Source organism: Mustela nivalis, assembly GCF_964662115.1.
Source record: "Mustela nivalis genome assembly, chromosome: 17".
NCBI classification, from domain to species: domain Eukaryota; kingdom Metazoa; phylum Chordata; class Mammalia; order Carnivora; family Mustelidae; genus Mustela; species Mustela nivalis.
In genome coordinates, this window is record NC_139036.1 from 19,695,941 (window position 1) to 19,716,514 (window position 20,574).

A 20,574-nucleotide genomic window follows, 5' to 3' on the forward strand; every position below is an offset into this window, starting at 1 on the left:
AGCAGCCCGGGAAAAAAAGTCTGTAACATACAATGGTAAAAATATTAGATTGGCAACAGACTTATCCACAGAGACCTGGCAGGCCAGAAAGAGCTGGCATGATATTTTCAGAGCACTAAATGAGAAAAACATGCAGCTAAGAATACTATATCCAGCTAGGCTATCATTGAAAATAGAAGGAGAGATAAAAGCTTCCAGGACAAACAAAAACTGAAAAAATTTGCAAACACCAAACCAGCTCTACAGGAAATACTGAAAGGGGTCCTCTAAGCAAAGAGAGAGCCTAAAAGTAGTAGATCAGAAAGTAACAGAGACAATATACAGTAACAGTCCCCTTACAGGCAATACAATGGCACTAAATTCATATCTCTCAATAGTTACCCTGAATGTTAATGGGCTAAATGCCCCAATCAAAAGACACAGGGTATCAGAATGGATAAAAAAACAAAACCCATCTATATGTTGCCTACAAGAAACTCATTTTAGACCCGAAGACACCTCCAGATTTAAAGTGAGGGGGTGGAAAACAATTTACCATGCTAATGGACATCAGAAGAAAGCAGGAGTGGCAATCCTTATATCAGATCAATTAGATTTTAAGCCAAAGACTATAATAAGAGATGAGGAAGAACACTATATCATACTCAAAGGATCTGTCCAACAAGAAGATCTAACAATTTTAAATATCTATGCCCCTAACATGGGAGCAGCCAACTATATAAACCAATTAATAACAAAATCAAAGAAACACATCAACAATAATACAATAATAGTAGGGCACTTTAACACTCCCCTCACTGAAATGGACAGATCATCCAAGCAAAAGATCAACAAGGAAATAAAAGCCCTAAATGACACATTGGACCAGATGGACATCACAGATATATTCGGAACATTTCATCCCAAAGCAACAGAATACACATTCTTCTCCAGTGCACATGGAACATTCTCCAGAATACCTCACATCCTGAGTCCTAAATCAGGTCTCAACTGGTATCAAAAGATTGGGATCATTCCCTGCATATTTTCAGACCACAATGCTCTAAAGCTAGAACTCAATCACAGGAGGAAATTTGGAAAGAACCCAAATACATGGAGACTAAACAGCATCCTTTTAAAGAATGAATGGGTCAACCAGGAAATTAAAGAAGAATTGAAAAAAATCATGGAAACAAATGATAATGAATACACAATGGTTCAAAATCTGTGGGACACAGCAAAGGCAGTCCTGAAAGGAAAATATATAGCAGTACAAGCCTTTCTCAAGAAACAAGAAAGGTCTCAAGTACACAACCTAACCCTACACCTAAAGGAGCTGGAGAAAGAACAAGAAAGAAAGCCTAAACCCAGCAGGAGAAGAGAAATCATAAAGATCAGAGCAGAAATCAATGAAATAGAAACCAAAAAAACAATAGAGCAAACCAATGAAACTAGGAGCTGGTTCTTTGAAAGAATTAATAAGATTGATAACCCCCTGGCCAGACTTATCAAAAAGAAAAGAGAAAGGACCCAAATAAATAAAATCATGAATGAAAGAGGAGAGATCACAACTAACACCAAAGAAATACAAACAATTATAAGAACATACTATTAGCAACTCTACGCCAACAAATTTGACAATCTGGAAGAAATGGATGCATTCCTAGAGACATATAAACTACTAAAACTGAACCAGGAAAAAATAGAACACCTGAACAGACCCATAATCAGTAAGGAGATTGAAACAGACATTAAAAAAATTTCCAAACAGGGACGCCTGGGTGGCTCAGTTGGTTGAGCGGCTGCCTTCGGCTCAGGTCATGATCCCGGCGTCTTGGGATCGAGTCCCACATCGGGCTCCTAGCTCAGCCGGGAGCCTGCTTCTCCCTCTGCCTCTGCCTGCCATTCTGTCTGCCTGTGCTCGCTCTCTCCCCCTCTCTCTCTCTGATAAAAAAAAAAAAAAAAAAAAAAAAAAAAATTTCCAAACAAAAAAAAGCCCAGGGCCAGACGGCTTCCCAGGGGAATTCTACCAAACATTTATTTATTTATTTATTTATTTATTTATTTATTTATTTTAAAGATTTTATTTATTCATTTGACAGACAGATATCACAAGTAGGTAGAGAGAGAGAGGAGGAAGCAGGCTCCTTGCCGAGCAGAGAGCCCAAACAGGGCTTGATCCCAGGATCCTGAGATCATGACCTGAGCTGAAAGCTTAACCCACAGAGCCACCCAGGCACCCCTCTACCAAACATTTAAATAAGAACTAATTCCTATTCTCCTGAAACTGTTCCAAAAAATAGAAATGGAAGGAAAACTTCCAAACTCATTTTATGAGGCCAGCATCACCTTGATCCCAAAACCAGACAAGGATCCCATCAAAAAAGAGAACTACAGACCAATATCCTTGATGAACACAGATGCGAAAATTCTCACCAAAATACTAGCCAATAGGATCCAACAGTACATTAAAAGAATTATTCACCATGACCAAGTGGGATTTATTTCAGGGCTGCAAGTTTGGTTCAACGTCCGCAAACCAATCAATGTGATGCAACACATTAATAAAAGAGAGAACAAAAACCATATGATACTCTCAATAGATGCTGAAAAAGCATTTGACAAAGTACAGCATCCCTTCCTGATCAAAACTCTTCAGAGTGTAGGGATAGAAGGCTCATACCTCAATATTATCAAAGCCATCTATGAAAAACCCACTGCAAATATCATTCTCAATGGAGAAAAACTGAAAGCTTTTTTTGATAAGGTCAGGAACATAGCAGCGATGTCCATTATCACCAATGCTATTCAACATAGTACTAGAAGTGCTAGCCTCAGCAATCAGACAACAAAAGGAAATTAAAGGCATCCAAATTTGCAAAGAAGAAGTCAAACTATCACTCTTCGCAGATGATATGATACTATATGTGGAAAACCCAAAAGACTCCACTCCAAAACTGCTAGAACTTATACAGGAATTCAGTAAAGTGTCAGGATATAAAATCAATGCACAGAAATCAGTTGCATTTCTCTACATCAACAATAAGACAGAAGAAAGAGAAATTAAGGAGTCAATCCCATTTACAATTGCACCCAAAACTATAAGATACCTAGGAATAAACCTAACCAAAGAGGCTAAGAATCTGTACTCAGAAAACTATAAAGTACTCATGAAAGAAATTGAGGAAGACACAAAGAAATGGGAAAATGTTCCATGCTCAGGGATTGGAAGAACAAATATTGTGAAAATGTCTATGTTACCTAAAGCAATCTGCACATTTAATGCAATTCCTATCAAAATCCCACCCATTTTTTTCAAACAAATGGAACAAATAATGCTAAAATTTATATGGAACCAGAAAAGACCTCGAATAGCCAGAGAAATATTGAAAAAGAAAGCCAAAGTTGGTGGCATCACAATTCCAGACTTCAAGCTCTATTACAAAGCTGTCATCATCAAGACAGCATGGTACTGGCACAAAAACAGGCACATAGATTGATGGAACAGAATAGAGAGCCCAGAAATAGACCCTCAAATCTATGGTCAACTAATCTTTGGCAAAGTAGGAAAGAATGTCCAATGGAAAAAAGATAGCCTCTTCAACAAATGGTGTTGGGAAAATTGGACAGCCACATGCAGAAAAATGAAATTGGACCATTTCCTTATACCACACACGAAAATAGACTCAAAATGGATGAAGGACCTCAATGTGAGAAAGGAATCCATCAAAATCCTTGAGGAGAACACAGGCAGCAACCTCTTCGACCTCAGCCACAGCAACATCTTCCTAGGAACATCGCCAAAGGCAAGGGAAGCAAGAACAAAAATGAACTATTGGGATTTCATCAAGACCAAAAGCTTCTGCACAGCAAAGGAAACAGTTAACAAAATCAAAAGACTGACAGAATGGGAGAAGATATTTGCAAATGACATATCAGATAAAGCGCTAGTGTCCAAAATCTATAAAGAACTTATCAAACTCAATACCCAAAGAACAAATAATCCAATCAAGAAATGGGCAGAAGACATGAACAGACATTTCTGCAAAGAAGACATCCAGATGGCCAACAGACACATGAAAAAGTGCTCCACATCACTTGGCATCAGGGAAATACAAATCAAAACCACAATGAGATACCACCTCACACCAGTCAGAATGGCTAAAATTAACAAGTCAGGAAATGACAGATGCTGGCAAGGATGCAGAGGATGCAAGGATGCACTGTTGGTGGGAATGCAAGCTGGTGCAACCACTCTGGAAAACAGCATGGAGGTTCCTCAAAAAGTTGAAAATAGAACTACCCTATGACCCAGCAATTGCACTACTGGGTATTTACCCTAAAGATACAAACATAGTGATCCAAAGGGGCCCATGCACCTGAATGTTTATAGCAGCAATGTCTACAATAGCCAAACTATGGAAAGAACCTAGATGTCCCTCAACAGATGAATGGATGAAGAAGATGTGGTATATATATATACAATGTAATACTATGCAGCCATCAAAAGAAATGAAATCTTGCCATTTGTGATGACGTGGATGGAACCAGAGGGTATCATGCTTAGCGAAATAAGTCAATCGGAGAAAGACAACTATCATATGATCTCCCTGATATGAGGAAACGGAGATGCAACATGGGGGGTTAAGGGGGTAGGAGAAGAATAAATGAAACAAAATGAGATTGGGAGGGAGACATACCATAAGTGACTCTTAATCCCACAAAACAAACTGAGGGTTGCTGGGGGGAGGGGGGTCAGGAGAGGGGGTTGGGGTTATGGCCATTGGGGAGGGTATGTGCTATCATGAGTACTGTGAAGTGTGTAAACCTGGCGATTCACAGACCTGTTCCCTTGGGGATAAAAATATATGTTTATGAAAAATAAAAAATTTTTAAAAAACCTGCTATGGAATGAAGCATAATATGTTTGAAAACTGAAAGTAATCCTGTGTGCCTGGAGTGTGGAATGTGAGAAGAGAGGCGGCAGCCAGGTAAGTTAGGGACCAGTAGGTAATACAAGGAAAGTCTTATAGGCCTAGTTAGGGATTTTAGTCTTTATCCTAAGAGTAAATAGAGACCCTTGAAAATTTCCACATTTGGGAAAAACATGATAAGATTAACTTTTTAAAAATACTCTTTGTAGAAAACCCCCCAAAAAACACCAAAAAATTGCCAGAACTGACACAAGAATTCAGCAAAGTCACAAGATATAAAATTGATGCACAGAAGTCTGTTGCATTTCTGTACACCAATAATGAAGGAGCAGAAAGAGAAATCAAGGAACTGAACCCATTTACAAGTGCACCCAAACCATAAGATACCCAGGAATAAACCTAGTCAAAGAGGTAAAAAGATCTCTACTCTGAAAACTATAGAATACTTACTAAAGAAATTGAAGTAGACACAAAGAAATGAAAAAAATATTCCATGCTCATGGATGTCTACACTACCCAAAGCAATCTACACATTCAATGCAATCTCTATCAAAATAACACCAGCATTTTTCACAGAGTTGGAACACACAATCCTAAAATCCTAAAATTTGTATAGAACCATAAAAGACCCCCAAATAGTCAAAGGAATATTGGAAAAGAAAACCAAAGCGGAGACATCACAATTCTGAACTTCAAGTTCTATTACAGAGCTGTAATCATCAAGATAGTATGGTAGTTGCACAAAAGCAGACATATAGATCAATGGAACAGAATAGAGAACCCAGAAAGGGACCCTCAACTCTATGGTCAACTAATCTTCAACAAAGTAGGAAAGGATATTCAATGGAAAAAAGTCTCTTCAATAAATGGTGTTGAAAATATTGGACAGCCACATGCAGAATGAAACTGGACCACTTTATTACACCACACACAAAAATAAATTCAAAATGGACAAAAGACCTAAATGTGAGAAAGGAATCTATCAAAATCCTTGAGAAGAACACAGACAGCAACCTCTGTGACCTTGGCCACAGCAACTCTTCTTTTTAAGATTTTATTTATTTATCAGAGAGAGAGAAAGAGCAAGTGACCACAAGTAGGGAGAGCAGCAGGTAGAGGGAGAAACAGGCTCCTGGTTGAGCTGAGAGCCCGATGTGGGACTCCATCCCAGGACCCTGGGATCATGACCTGAGCTGAAGGCAGCCGCTTAACTGACTGAGCCACCCAGGCGTCTCAGCCACAGCAACTTCTTACTAGACATGTCTCTGGGGGCAAGAGAAAAAAAAGCAAAAATAAACTTTTGGAACTTAGTCAAGTTAAAAAGCTTCTGCAAAGCAAGGGAACAATCAACAAAACTAAAAGGCAACCTACAGAATGGGAGAAGGTATTTTCAAACAACATATTGGATAAAGGGCTAGTATCCAAAAATCTATAAAGATTTTATCAAACTCAACACCCTAAAAATTAAAAATCCAGTTAAGAAATGGGCAGAAGATTAACTTTTTTTAAAAAGATTTTGTTTGAGGAAAGGGAACACAAGCAGTGGGAGTAGGAGAGGGTGAAGCAGGCTCCCCCCTGAGCAGGGATCCTGATTCAGGGCTTGATTCCAGGATCCTGGGATCATGACCTGAGCCAAAGGCAGACATTTAATGACTGAGCCACCCAGGTGTCCCAGAAGATTAATCTTTTTTAAAAAATCACTTCATTATAAGTAATGAATAGACTGCAAGAGGACAAGAGTGAATGGAAACATATTAAGTAGGAGACTGTGGCAATAGCAAAGGTGAAACCTGATAGTAGCTTAGACTAGGGTGACGGCAGCAGGGAAGGTTGGAAATGAGAAAATTTGAGAGGAGGTAAAATCCACAGGACTTAATGATCAATGAGAAGTACATAGTGAGGAAGAAGAAGGTGTCAAGGTTTATCTCTTGGGTTTGGTCTTGAAAATCTTGATGCACAGCCTAGAAAGACAATGACTTTTGAAACTGAAGTGCCTGTGAAATATCCAAGTACAGATACTGACTAGTTGTACATACTGGTCTGAAGCTCAAAAAAGGCATTTGGATTAGAGATATAAATCTAAGAGCATGAAGACATAGATGGTAGCTGAAGTCATGTGTTGAAATGAGAGCACTCAAGGATGATTTGGGAGTGACCGGAGAACCACAACTTAAGGAATCTTAATATTTGAAGATCAGATGGCAGAGAATGAGCCGGCACAGGATGCTGAGAAGGACTAAAAAGAGGTGGAAGGAAAACAACTAAAGAATAATAACATGGAAGGGAAAGGACAGAGTATCTCAAGGAGGAAATGGTCAACATTGTTGAATATTGGTAAGAGGCCAAGTAAGATGAAGATTGCAAACTTTCCATTGGGCCTAGAAACATGGAGAACATTGTGATCTCAGTAGGCGACATTTATTGAAGAGAGTCTGGAATGAAGGCCAGATAGAACAGATTGAGAAACGTGTTGGAAGCGGGGAAAATGTACATGGACACCTGCTTTGATAAATTTAGCTATGTTTTAGTTATAGTTCTTCAACTCGAGTGTGTAAGTTCCTCATGACAAGAACCAAATTTTGTAATTTTTCCCTATAAGGTATGGCTCAACATGGAGCACTTGGTAGTTATGCAACAAATACTGATTAACTGAGTGAAGACTCCTCAATAAATCTGTTATTAATTTATCTAACCAAAATTTGGTATTTGTTAGATAACAAATATTATCATGCCAAGCATTGTGCTCAGTGTTGAAAACATAGACATAATAGAAAAATAGTCCTTGTCTTCAAAGAAATTATGGGAAGGTAAATCAACAATTACATTGTAATGTGCTAAAGGCTGACACAAGCCTACAGGTGCTCCAGAAATATAAAGGAAGAGTAGGTAATCCAAAGCAGATGCGACAGAAGGCATCCCAGAGGAAGTGATACTAGGGCTGATTCTTTTTTATTATTATTTATTTGTTTGTTTGTTTGTTTGAGAGGGGGAGAGACAGGGCAAGAGCAAGCTCAGGGGTGGGAATGGGGGTGGGGCAGAGAGCATCCTAAGCAGACTCTGCACTGAGCATTGAGCCTGATCTCACAGTCCTGATCAGGACCTGAGCCAAAACCAAGAGTCTGACCTTCAAAAGTCTGCACCACCCAGGTGCCCAGATACTTGGGCTGATTCTTGAAGCACAGGAAAAATTGTCCAGCAAGAAAAAGGAAGGGGATGTTGTTCTAGACATGGAAAGTTTGCACTCTGGATTAGAGGAGAGGGCATCTTGCTCGTGGTTTTGATTAGTTGATATGTAAGAGATAAGAAAATTGATGTACATAAAGAATGCCACCTATCTAGCCCAGATGAACGAAATCACTACATGCTGGGTATATCAGATCTAGTGCCTGCAAGTTTTGAAGCTGGCCTTCATGGTGAAGATTTCTATTTCCAAATGAGGTAGTTGAGTTCCAACTGAACCACCTTCCTGGAAGAGTATGAGAAAGCAGAGGGCATTTCCCCGTGGATGTTTCCCACTGGAGTCCTGGAGAGCATCTGTTTTGAAGGTATAGGACTGAGGTCCGGCAGAGGATGTAAAAACAAATGAAGTAGCCCATAAGGTCTTCAGTCTGTTATCTTCTATAAAGAGAAAACAAATCCTATTTTCTTCTGAGGGAAACAGTTACCGAATAGTTTTAGATGAATCAAAAGTTTTATCTGGCAAGTCCTAGGAATTTATGGACAAGTTGGACAATCTTACTCTAGGCACCACGCTCTCAGGCATTATACCAGATATCCAGCCCCAGCTGTAGGAATTTGACTCAGGAACTTCATCTCAGTCTTTTTAACATTAGGAATGTCCTATGCCACTGAAGCAAGACCATGGACCCATTCAACATCAGGTTACAGGATGTGTGTTTGTAGAATATTAGGATAACATCCAAGAAGACCATGATTTCTCAGCCCACAACTACTTCAATTTCTAAGTACTTCATAATGGGATATATAACAGATGCATCAAAGTGGTTTAGAGATAGATGTGCAACTAGTTCATGTATATACATTATTATTATGTTTCAGGTTGAATAAAAGTAGAACCTGTTTGATGAAGTCCTACCACACACCATTGGGTAGAATAGTCAAACACTATTAAAAAAAAAAAAAAAGCATTTTCCTTATCTAGCCACTCACTTTTGGCATAACCTGTTTTACTAGATTGATAAATCATGATATTCAATACAAATCAACAAAATTATTGATATTAATAATGTCACCTGTGGGAGAAGCACCTATGGGATTTCCTAGCACAATATAAGCACTAGGGTTTGGCTCACTAGAGAGGTGACATCTGGTGTGGAATATGAGCAGACAGACATCTGTCTAGGAAGTCACTGTCTCCTGGAGACTGCAGAAGATCCATATCAAGGCAGAAACATTCCCTTACTCTTGCCAAGTCCTAGTAGCTGGTGTATTGTAAGCATAAATTAGACATTTGGGTTGGTTTGTTTTATAGTGAAAAATTATATTTAAAAGGCTAAACCTAGAAACAATATGGCGGATGGCGAGGAGCCGGAGAAGAAAAGAAGGAGAATAGAGGAGCTGCTGGCTGAGAAAATGGCTGTTGATGGTGGGTGTGGGGACACTGGAGACTGGGAAGGTCGCTGGAACCATGTAAAGAAGTTCCTCGAGCGATCTGGACCCTTCACACACCCTGATTTCGAACCGAGCACTGAATCTCTCCAGTTTTTGTTAGATACATGTAAAGTTCTAGTCATTGGAGCTGGTGGCTTAGGATGTGAGCTCCTGAAAAATCTGGCGTTGTCTGGTTTTAGACAGATTCATGTTATAGACATGGACACTATAGATGTTTCCAATCTAAATAGGCAGTTTTTATTTAGGCCCAAAGATGTTGGAAGACCTAAGGCTGAAGTTGCTGCAGAATTTCTAAATGACAGAGTTCCTAACTGCAATGTAGTTCCACATTTCAACAAGATTCAGGATTTTAATGACACTTTCTATCGACAATTTCATATAATTGTATGTGGACTGGACTCTATCATAGCCAGAAGATGGATAAATGGCATGCTGATATCTCTTCTGAATTATGAAGATGGTGTATTAGATCCAAGCTCCATTGTCCCTTTAATAGATGGGGGGACAGAAGGTTTTAAAGGAAATGCCCGGGTGATTCTACCTGGAATGACTGCTTGTATTGAATGCACACTAGAACTGTATCCTCCACAGGTTAATTTTCCCATGTGCACCATTGCATCTATGCCCAGGCTACCAGAACACTGTATTGAGTATGTAAGGATACTGCAGTGGCCTAAGGAGCAGCCTTTTGGAGAAGGAGTTCCATTAGATGGAGATGATCCTGATCATATTCAGTGGATTTTCCAAAAGTCCCTTGAGAGGGCATCACAATATAATATTAGGGGTGTGACCTATAGACTCACTCAAGGAGTAGTAAAACGAATCATTCCTGCAGTAGCTTCTACAAATGCGGTCATAGCAGCTGTGTGTGCCACTGAGGTTTTTAAAATAGCCACAAGTGCATATATTCCTCTTAATAATTACTTGGTATTCAATGATGTAGATGGACTATACACATACACATTTGAAGCAGAGAGAAAGGAAAACTGCCCAGCTTGTAGTCAGCTTCCTCAAAATATTCAGTTTTCTCCATCTGCTAAACTACAGGAGGTTTTGGATTATTTAACCAATAGTGCTTCTCTGCAGATGAAATCTCCAGCCATCACAGCTACATTAGAGGGAAAAAATAGAACACTTTACCTACAGTCAGTAACCTCTACTGAAGAACGAACAAGGCCAAATCTCTCCAAAACGTTGAAAGAATTGGGACTCGTTGATGGGCAAGAACTGGCAGTTGCTGATGTCACCACACCACAGACTGTACTATTCAAACTTCATTTTACTTCTTAAGGAAAATAAACTTGTACATAATAGAAAACTCATGGAAATATATTATGTGGATGCTAAGACATTTAATGTCATTTTTAGCATTAGTGTTGCTGGAATTTGACTTTTATATAATGAACCACTCTTTTTTAAATTTATAACTTCCCCTTGAAGACAGAATTTTGGGGTTGGTACTTGTAAGCATTTTCATTAGTAATATGGGAAATGATGCTTGGAGAGAGAGAATGAACAAATGTATTGCTTCTTTCAAAAGAAGAGGCAAGCACTCTCTTGTGTCTGACTTTTGTTACTGTGGTCTAAGAACGCATTCCTCAGTTTTCATTTGAGCACCCACATAAAGAAAAGATGTCCCTCTAAAGAAAAAAAGAAAATTAAGTTTTAAATGACCTTGACTCTTACACCCTGACATCTAGAACATGTTGAACATAGCCTATTTCTTGCTTGATTTAATACTCATTTAATTGTGGTTGTCCAAATGAATATTAATTACTGCAAAGGTTACCTTGTCTATAATAATTTGTAAATGGTATTATAGCTGAATACCTGTGCATGGATATGGGAACTATTTTCATGTTTACTTGTAGTGCCATAGAGGCCAGTATGCACAATATAAAGCCAAGACGTGGATGTTTAAAAGAATTTAATGCTCAGGCAGTTATCACTGATGCTTTCACACTATTTATTAATAAAATCATATATTGTCTAAAAAAAAAAAAAAAAAAAAAAGGCTAAACCTAGGGGTGCCTGGGTGGCTCAGTGGGTTAAAGCCTCTGCCTTTGGCTCAGGTCATGGTCCCAGGGTCCTAGGATTGAGCCCCGCATCAGGCTCTCTGCTTGGCGGGAGCCTGCTTCCCCCTGCCTCTCTGCCTACTTGGGATCTCTATCTGTCAAAATAAATAAATAAATAATCTTTTTAAAAAACAGACTAAAATTAATAAAGAGGTCATAAAAAATGGTAGAACTAAAACTCACCTATTATATCCATAGATGTAAATATGCTAAAAGCCTTCCTATTAAAAGATTCCAATTGAATTATAAAACAGAGTGTTCTACACTGTATATTCTGTACATAGAGAAAACACTAAATTAAGATTACTCAGAAAAGTTGCAAATAAAAAGATGAACAAAAATATTCTATGAAAATACATATAAAAGAAAGTGGGGGTTGCAATGTTATCATCAGATGAGGTTAAATTTTGGAAAATAATATAAAGATGATATTTTAGAAAGAGTACAATATAATGGAGGTTTTTACAATATGCCCAATTTATACATATAATTTGACCAAAATTGTTGAAAGTTGCACGTGAGAATGGGGATGGAGTTTGTTTTTGGAAACACAAAGAGTAAGCACTTCGAAGTAAACTGGCAAAATCTTTGTAGATACCACATTCTAATAGAAACACAATGGATGTCACATAGTCTGCATTAAGTTCTTTGAACGCTGTACAGGAATTAACTTGTAGGGAATTATCAAGTAAAAAAAATAATTATTAAGTAAAATAAAGGCTTCTGTGTCTTTCTCTCTTAGTTTTTACTTGGTTGGGGTAAACTTAATGCTTAAACATGTATACTGACTTATTTTTCTCCTTTATGTAGCTATGGGGGAGAAGGAAACTCTATGCAAAATTTTGTTGTGATTTTTTTCTCTTTGTGGGTTAAATGTTCCATTATTAGTCCATAAGGGTGATAAAGAGTTATCACAGGAAAAATGCCAAAGAGATATTTCAATGTGCAGCACAGACTCATCAAAATAAAGCAACAGATGTAGAGATCAGAGATTATTACCAAGCCAGAACCTGATAGGCATCACTAGAACTGCGACACAGGAAAAGATCCGAGTTTTTGCCTTGGGTCTAAGATCCACTTTCTAGTTCATTTGAACTCTCATCTAGGATCAGGACTGTGTATCAGGGCTGAAGGAGAAAAGTGAAGAAATTTATAATATAAGAGGCCCCACTTCCCCGGAATAGTGTTAAGTTCGAACATTAATAATAATAATATCTGTGATTTTAAAATTTTTAAATTTTAATCCATTAGCTAATTACATCTGTGTAGTTTTTTTACTGTTTAAATTTTTATTTTTTAAAATATCATATAGTAAAATTGACCTTTTTTGGGACATAGTTGTATAAATTTAAACATACGTGTAAATATGTGTGTAACCACCACCATAATCAGTCTATTGAAAGTCTGTAATTCTGGGATGCCTGGGTGGCTCAGTGGGTTAAGTCTCTGCCTTCAACTCAGGTCATGATCTCAGGGTCCTGGGATGGAGCCCGAACTGAGCTCTCTCCTCAGCAGGGAGCCTACTTCCCTTCCTCTCTCTCTCTGCCCGCCTCTCTGCCTACTTGTGATCTCTAGCTGTCAAATAAATAAATAAAATCTTTAAAAAAAAAAAAAGAAAGCCTGTAATTCTATTTTTAAAATATTTTATTTATTTATTTATTTGAGAGAGAGACACACACACACAGAGATATCGACAGAGAGTACAAGCAAGGAGAAGAGGGAGGAACAGTCTCCCCGCTGAGCAGGGAGCCCAACTTGGGCACCCATGCCAGGTCCCTGGGATCCTGACCTGAGCAGAAGGCAGACGCTCAACTGACTGAACCACCCAGGTGCCTCTATAATCCTATTTTAAGAGCAAATACTTTCCAGGGGCACCTGGGTGGCTTAGTTCATAGAATGAGACTCTTGATCTCAGGGCTGTAAGTTTAGCCCCCATGTTGAGTGTAGAGATTACTTTAAAACAAAATCTTAAAAATAAAAAATTTTTAAAAAAGAACAAATGCTTTTCTTTCTTTTTTAAAAGATTTATTTATTTATTTGAGAGAAAGCATGAGTGTGGGGGTGGGAAAGAGGGACAAGCAGACTCCCCACTGAGCAGGGAGCCCAGTGTGGGACTGGACTCCAGGACTCTGGGATCATGACCTGAGCCGAAGGCAGATGCTTAACTTACTGAGCCACCCAGGCGCCCCAACAAAAATCTTTCATTATCAATTCACAATGAGGCAGTTGTGACTTATAAAATATGCATTCCCAAGCATGGAAGGAATCAGGTTTTAGAGGTAAAAGATACTGAAATAGATGTTAAAAGAAAAGAAAATATGAGCAAAATGACACAAACATAACCTTATCAGTTTTGCAAAATTACACGTAAGAATTAAAGTCCACTTTAAACACTGGGGTAGAGTTGGTCCTTCTTTTCACTACATCTGTATCTTTGGGGTAAATACCCAGTAGTGCAATTGCAGGGTCATAGGGAAGCTCTATTTTTAATTTCTTAAGGAATATCCACACTGTTCTCCAAAGTGGCTGCACCAGCTTGCATTCCCAACTACAGTGTAAGAGGTTTCCCCTTTCTCCACATCCTCTCCAACATACGTTGTTTCCTGTCTTGCTAATTTTGGCCATTTTAACTGGTGTAAGGTGGTCTCTCAATGTGGTTTTAATTTGAATCTCCCTGATGGCTAGTAATGATGAGCATTTTTTCATGTGTCTGATAGAACCAAGACGTGCTTTGATGGACAAATGAATAAGGAAGATGTGGTCCATATACACTATGGAGTATTATGCCTCCATCAGAAAGGATGAATACCCAACTTTTGTATCCACATGGAGGGGACTGGAAGAGATTATGCTGAGTGAAATAAGTCAAGCAGAGAGAGTCAATTATCATATGGTTTCACTTATTTGTGGAGCATAACAAATAACATGGAGGACATAGGGAGATGGAGAGAAGGGAGTTGAGGGAAATTGGAAGGGGAGATGAACCATGAGAGACTATGAACTCTGAAAAACAATGTGAGGGTTTTGAAGGCGCCGGGGGTGGGAAGTTGGGGGAGCCAGGTGGTGGGTATTATGGAGGGCACATATTGCACGGAACACTGGGTGTGGTACATAAACAATGAATTCTGTTATGCTGAAAAGAAATTAAAAAAAAATTAAAGTCCACTTTAATTCTTAATCTGTCATTCAGAAATGTCGATGAAAAGCAATAAAGGTATACTGCATATGTAAAACTTACAAACAACAGTGATAGTTTATTTTTCAGACAAGCAGCTACCACTATAAAAATTGTCCCAAATCAGTAAGGAGTATCTTCCCTATCTATGGTTCTTAGACACCAAACAGAAACAAATCCCTTTTTATCCAGGGAAGTAGTCAGATGAAAAATTTTTGGACCAGGTTGAGGCAAAGGGATACTTTAACATCATCACAAGAGGATAAAGTCTTGACAAACCAAACAAAAATTTATTCATCTTTTTCCTTGGATATAAATAAGAAAAACTCTCATTACTAATACAAATGGACTTCAAAACTCTCTAATGGACTAAAGATGACACAATGATATAGTTCAGAGAATTTAAAAGCAAGACTATTTTAGCTAAGATTGTTGTGTATCTGAACTTTAGGTCAATAGATATTGCACTGTTGAAAAGTATCCCAGGATTTCTGAATATTCTGCAGGTGCTTGACACTGTCATATGTTGATACACAGATCTTGAATTTTTGCCAGAAAGAGATCAAGCCCTAATCCTGACCATCCAGGCAAACAAAGCATCTTTGATTCCTTTAACTCTTGCATGAAATTCCTACAACAGCATTGCTCCAGTGGAAACTAGGGCTCTGGGGCACCTGGCCAGCTCAGTTGCAAGAGCGTGTAACTCTTGATTTCGGGGTTGTGTGTTTGAGTCCCACCTGAGGTGTAGAGATTACTAAAATAAAAGAAAGAAAAAAAGAAACTAGTGATCTCATCAAGCTTCAAATGACCCTAACTATTCAAACTCCCAATTCAAGAAGCATCAGTGCAATAAACTAACCCTCTTATGTCATGCCATTTGTTGGAAATGATACCTAGACCAGAGTCCTAGTGTGCCAGTTACTATTCTTATAACAATTATTGATAAATGCCAACTTTAATGTGCTGATTGAGATTTACACATCCCTAATAGGAGGAAGCATTTCTCGATGTATTGATATACAGCCTTGACATCAGTTCCCAAATTTTAAGTATTTTTATGGCACTATGTCTAAATACAAATCTAATTTATTGCTCTGCAAGAACAGATGGAGGACAGAAAAGTTCTTTAAGCTATTTATTAAATTTAATGACACTGCTCCCTGCTGCTGTTGGAACTTCTCATTAGTACTAAAACTCCTTTAATTTGGCTTCTCTGAATAATTGGTTTTGAAGCTTTTTTTAGGGTGCATAATAACCTCCTGTGGAACTTGTTCTCAGTGCATGCCTAAAGGTTCTGATTGAGAAGATCTGAGGAAGAAGCTAGGAATCTGCATTTTTAACCAAACATCCAGGTCATCCTGATTTCATTCATAGGCAACCACACTCTGAGAAAGACTGTTCCAATGGAAATTTAAAATTCCATGTCCACACATAAAATACATAAAATAAAACAAAGGAAGAGTTCTGTACATATCTCTTGCTTTATTCTAGTGGTATATATGTACTTAATTTCAAAAGAATTGTTATTCTAAACTTCTGATTAGTTACTTACCCTATAGGAGGAACACTGAAAGAAATCATAAAAAATTTTACATTTTTTTATAAATTTTAGCACAAGTATTCATGCCAGAAGATATTAGAAGGAAAGTATGAAGATTCAGGAAGAGAATCAGACATTCAAAGTGTCTTATTTTTATTTTGTTTTGTTGTTTTAAGATCTGGAAGAGACCCAGATGTTATCTAGACTAGGGCTTAAGGCCCAAACTGACTGCTGCCTGATATTGTACTACTCAACAGCTAAGATTGGCTGCTACATTTTAAAATGGTTTTTAAAAATCAAAATAATAATAATATTTTGTGGCATAGTAGAAAATCTATGACACATTTTAGTATTCACAAATAAAGTTTTATTAGAACTCAGCCATGCTTATTCATTTACATATTGTGTATAACTACTTTTGTACTACAACAACAAAATTGAGTGATTGAGACTCAATTTCTCTGGCAAAAGCCCTTTAATTTTTATGTAATCAAATTTAGCAATAATTTCATGATTTTTAGTCATGGTTTAAAAGGTTTTCTCAGGGTACCTGTGTGGCTCAGTGGATTAAGCCTCTGCCTTCAGCTCAGGTCATGTTCTCAGGGTTCTGGGATGGAACCCCGCATCCAGCTCTCTGCTCAGCGGGGAGCCTGCTCCCCCCCCCTCGCCTGTCTCTCTACCTACTTGTGACCTCTCTCTCTGTGTCAAATAAATAAATAAAATCTTTTTTAAAGAAAGGCTTTTCTCTGGTAATAAAAGAAATTAATCCCTGGTTTCTCCTAGTTGTTGCATGGTTTCATTTGTCATACACACATACTTAGAAGAATATGTTTCAGGACAAAATATCTGTAAATAAATCTAGTAGTTCTTTTATTGGGATTGTTGGTATTATTATTTTGAAGCTATTTTATGTAAATTGTAGGATAAGACAACTAATTTTAACCCACTGAGCCACCCAGGCACCCCAGGATAAGATAACTAATTTTGTCAATGTTGTTAGGAGCCAAGATTTTTAGGGGGAAAAAAAGAGATAGAAATATAAAATCAAGGAATTGGGTAAAAAACCTGAAATATTGTGTTTGATATGAAATTATAGATATTTGCTCATATTTTTATTTTTTATTTTTTTAAGATTTTATTTACTTATTTGACAGAGAGAGAGACAGTGAGACAGTGAGACAGGGAACACAAGCAGGGGGAGTGGGAGAGGGAGAAGCAGGATTCCCACTGAGCAGGGAGCCCCATGCAAGGCTCCATCCTAGGATCCTGGGATCATGACCTGAGCTGAAGGCAGACACTTAACAACTGGGCCATCCAGGCACCCCTATTTTTAAAAATTATATTTGTTAGTCCTGAAAGAGCCTAGAAGCAATATTAATACAATATTTATGAGCATTCCTAGCTCCCAGATGAGTGATTTCCTTTAAAAGTAGCTAAGAATCCTTTTTAAAAATTGCAAGAAGCTTTCAAAAACTAAAGGAGTAAGGTTGGAAGAACATAGGAGCCAAAGTTGGGTCAAGTTGAGGATCAAAAAGAAAAAGTAACTATAATGGATTAAAATACCTTGAATATATATTAAAATCAGTGTGTCTACAATGATACTTAAAAGGAACAATCCCCCTGAAAAAAATCTTTTTTAAAAAAAATTTTGTTTGTTTGTTTATTTAAATATATTATTTATTTATTTGACAGGTAGAGAGAGAGAGCACAAGTAAGCAGAATAGCAGACAGAGGGAGAGGAAGAAGCAGGTTCCCTGCCAAGATGACAACCCAAAGCAGGGCTCCATTCCAGGACCCTGAGCCAAAGGCAGATGCTTAACTGATTGAACCATCCAGGAAACCCCCAAGAAATCTTTAATTTGTTGTTCCTCCAGGCACCTATAGATAGATAGATAGATAGATAGATAAGTAGACACATAGAGACATAGAGATACAATGTATAATATTCTGAAAACTTGTAATTAAAAGGAAAGAATTAAACATTTATTTTGGTTTATTAGCAGGAAGCATATTTCAATGTAACCGAATACAAAGCAATCAAGCGGGAGTTATTCCAGCAATTTCCATAGCTCAAAATTAGGAAATCTATTATAAAATTCATTATCAACAGGTCTAAGGTGAAAACCAAATGATCATCTCAACAGATGTTAAACAAGCATTTGACAAAATTAACAATCATTCTTGTTCTTTAAAAACTGGCTCAGTGGGTTAAGTGTCTGACTCTTGATTTCAGCTCAGGTCATGATCTCAGGATATCATGAGATATCTGAGATATCTGGATATCTGGGTATCAGATATCCAGCCCCACACTGGGTTCCATGCTCAGCATGGAGTCTGCTTGTCCTTCCCCCTTTGCTCCTCACCCCACTTGCACACACAAACTCTCTCTCTCAAAAATAAATAAATAAATAAATAAATAAATAAAATCTTTTTTAAAAATCACTCTTTAAAGGGGTTATAAAAGAAGATCAAAACCCAAACCCAGCAAAAGGAAGGAAAAAAAAAAGATTAGAACAGAATAAATAATAGAGAAACCAAAAAACTCCAATAGAACAGTGATCCTTTTCTCTGCCATTGTGGTGTGTGCAGTTGAGGGTTCCTCATCATGTTTTCTCTATAAAGATTTTTCAGGATCAAGTTATTCCAGGGCCAAATGAAGAGTCAGACACTTAACTGACCGAGCTACGCAGGTGCCCTGCACATTTTTTTCTAATGTAATAAAATACATCTTTTTCAGATCCAAATGAAGTAGAGTTATGGTATTACTATATAGCTTTAAAAAACTACTCATGATGAGGCAATAATACAAAAATCATCCCTACTAAAGTCCAAAACAGGACAAGGATGTCCATATCATCATTATTATTTAAAATTCATTGAAGTAATTGCCAATATAACGAGGGTAGAGGAAGATATTACAAACATAAAAATTGAAAACAAAGAAGGAAAATGCCTATTATTTTCAGGTAAGGTTTCCTTTCTAGAAAAATCCAAATAATCAACTAAAATTTTTCTATAAATAGGGGCACCTGGGTGCCTCAGTTGGTTAAGCATCCAATCCTTGGTTTTGGCTCAGGTCATGATCTCATGGTCATGGGATCAAGCTCAGCGTCTGGTGCCACACTCAGTGAGGAGTCTGCTTCAAATACTTTCACCCTCTTCCTCTCCTCCACCTCTATCATATGCACACTTTCTCTCTTTCTCTCTCAAATAAATAAATAAGTCTTTTAATAAAAATAAAAAATATTTTTTTCTATTAATGATGGAACTCAGTAAGGTAGCAGAGAACAAAAATTTTCAGAAATTTATAGTTTTCATGTATTCAAACTACATATAGATAGAAAATGTAATGAAAGAAAGTCCCATTTACAATGGCTATAAGCAATAATGAAGTAGGGGTGCTTGGGTGGCTTGGTCGGGTAAGCCTCTGCCTTTGGTTCAGGACATGCTTTCAGAGTCCTGGGATTAAGCCCTGCATCAGGCTCTCTGCTCAGGGGGGACCCTGCTTCCCTTCCTCTCTCTCTGCCTGCTTCTCTGCCCATTTGTGATATCTGTCTGTCAAATAAATAAATAAAATCTTCAAAAAATAATAAAGTAACTAGTAATGCATCTAACAAGAGATGCAAGCTTAAATGAAAAAAAGCCTTTATGACAACAATGATGGATACAAAATAAGAGGAGCAAATGGAAAGACATATGTTCTCAGATAGAAACACTTGTCATTAAAGATGTTGATTTTCCCTAAGTTAATAAATAAATGTAAACAAATTTCAATGAAATTCCTATAAGGTTTGTTTTGCTATTCTCCTTTTTTTCCTCCAAGTAGATGACTCAATCCTAAAATTTATATTAAAAAGCAAAAATATGGGGCCCCTAGGTGGCTTCGTCGGTTAAGCATCTGCCTTCAGCTCAGGTCATGATCTTGGGGTCCTGGGATCTAGTCCCCTATTGGGCTCCCTGCTCAGTAGAGAGTTTGCTTCACCTTTTCCCTCTGTGCGCATGCTCTCTCTCTCTCTCTCTCAAGTAAATAAATAAAATCTTAAAAAAAAAAAAAAGCAGTAACATCAGAATAAAGGAGTAAATAATGGGGACCAGCACAGAGAATTATTGAAATACAGAGCTTCCTCAACTTATGATAGGGGTATGTCCCAATAAACCCATCATAAATGGAAAATATCCTAAGTAGAAAATGCATTTAATACACCTAACCCACTCAACATCATAGTTGTATTGAGCCCA

The 20,574-nt window shown here is 37.7% G+C and overlaps 1 protein-coding gene and 1 pseudogene across 2 annotated transcripts in view; one reads left to right on the forward strand and one right to left on the reverse strand.

Moving 5' to 3' along the window:
* The window catches only part of EFCAB5 (EF-hand calcium binding domain 5), a 162,276-nt gene that overhangs the window by 98,273 nt on the left and 43,429 nt on the right, over positions 1-20,574 (reverse strand). The gene's annotated exons all lie outside the window — the stretch shown is intronic.
* LOC309851608 (NEDD8-activating enzyme E1 catalytic subunit pseudogene) lies at positions 9,444-11,412 on the forward strand (annotated as a pseudogene). Its single transcript has one exon. The product of its transcript is annotated as an NEDD8-activating enzyme E1 catalytic subunit pseudogene (transcript).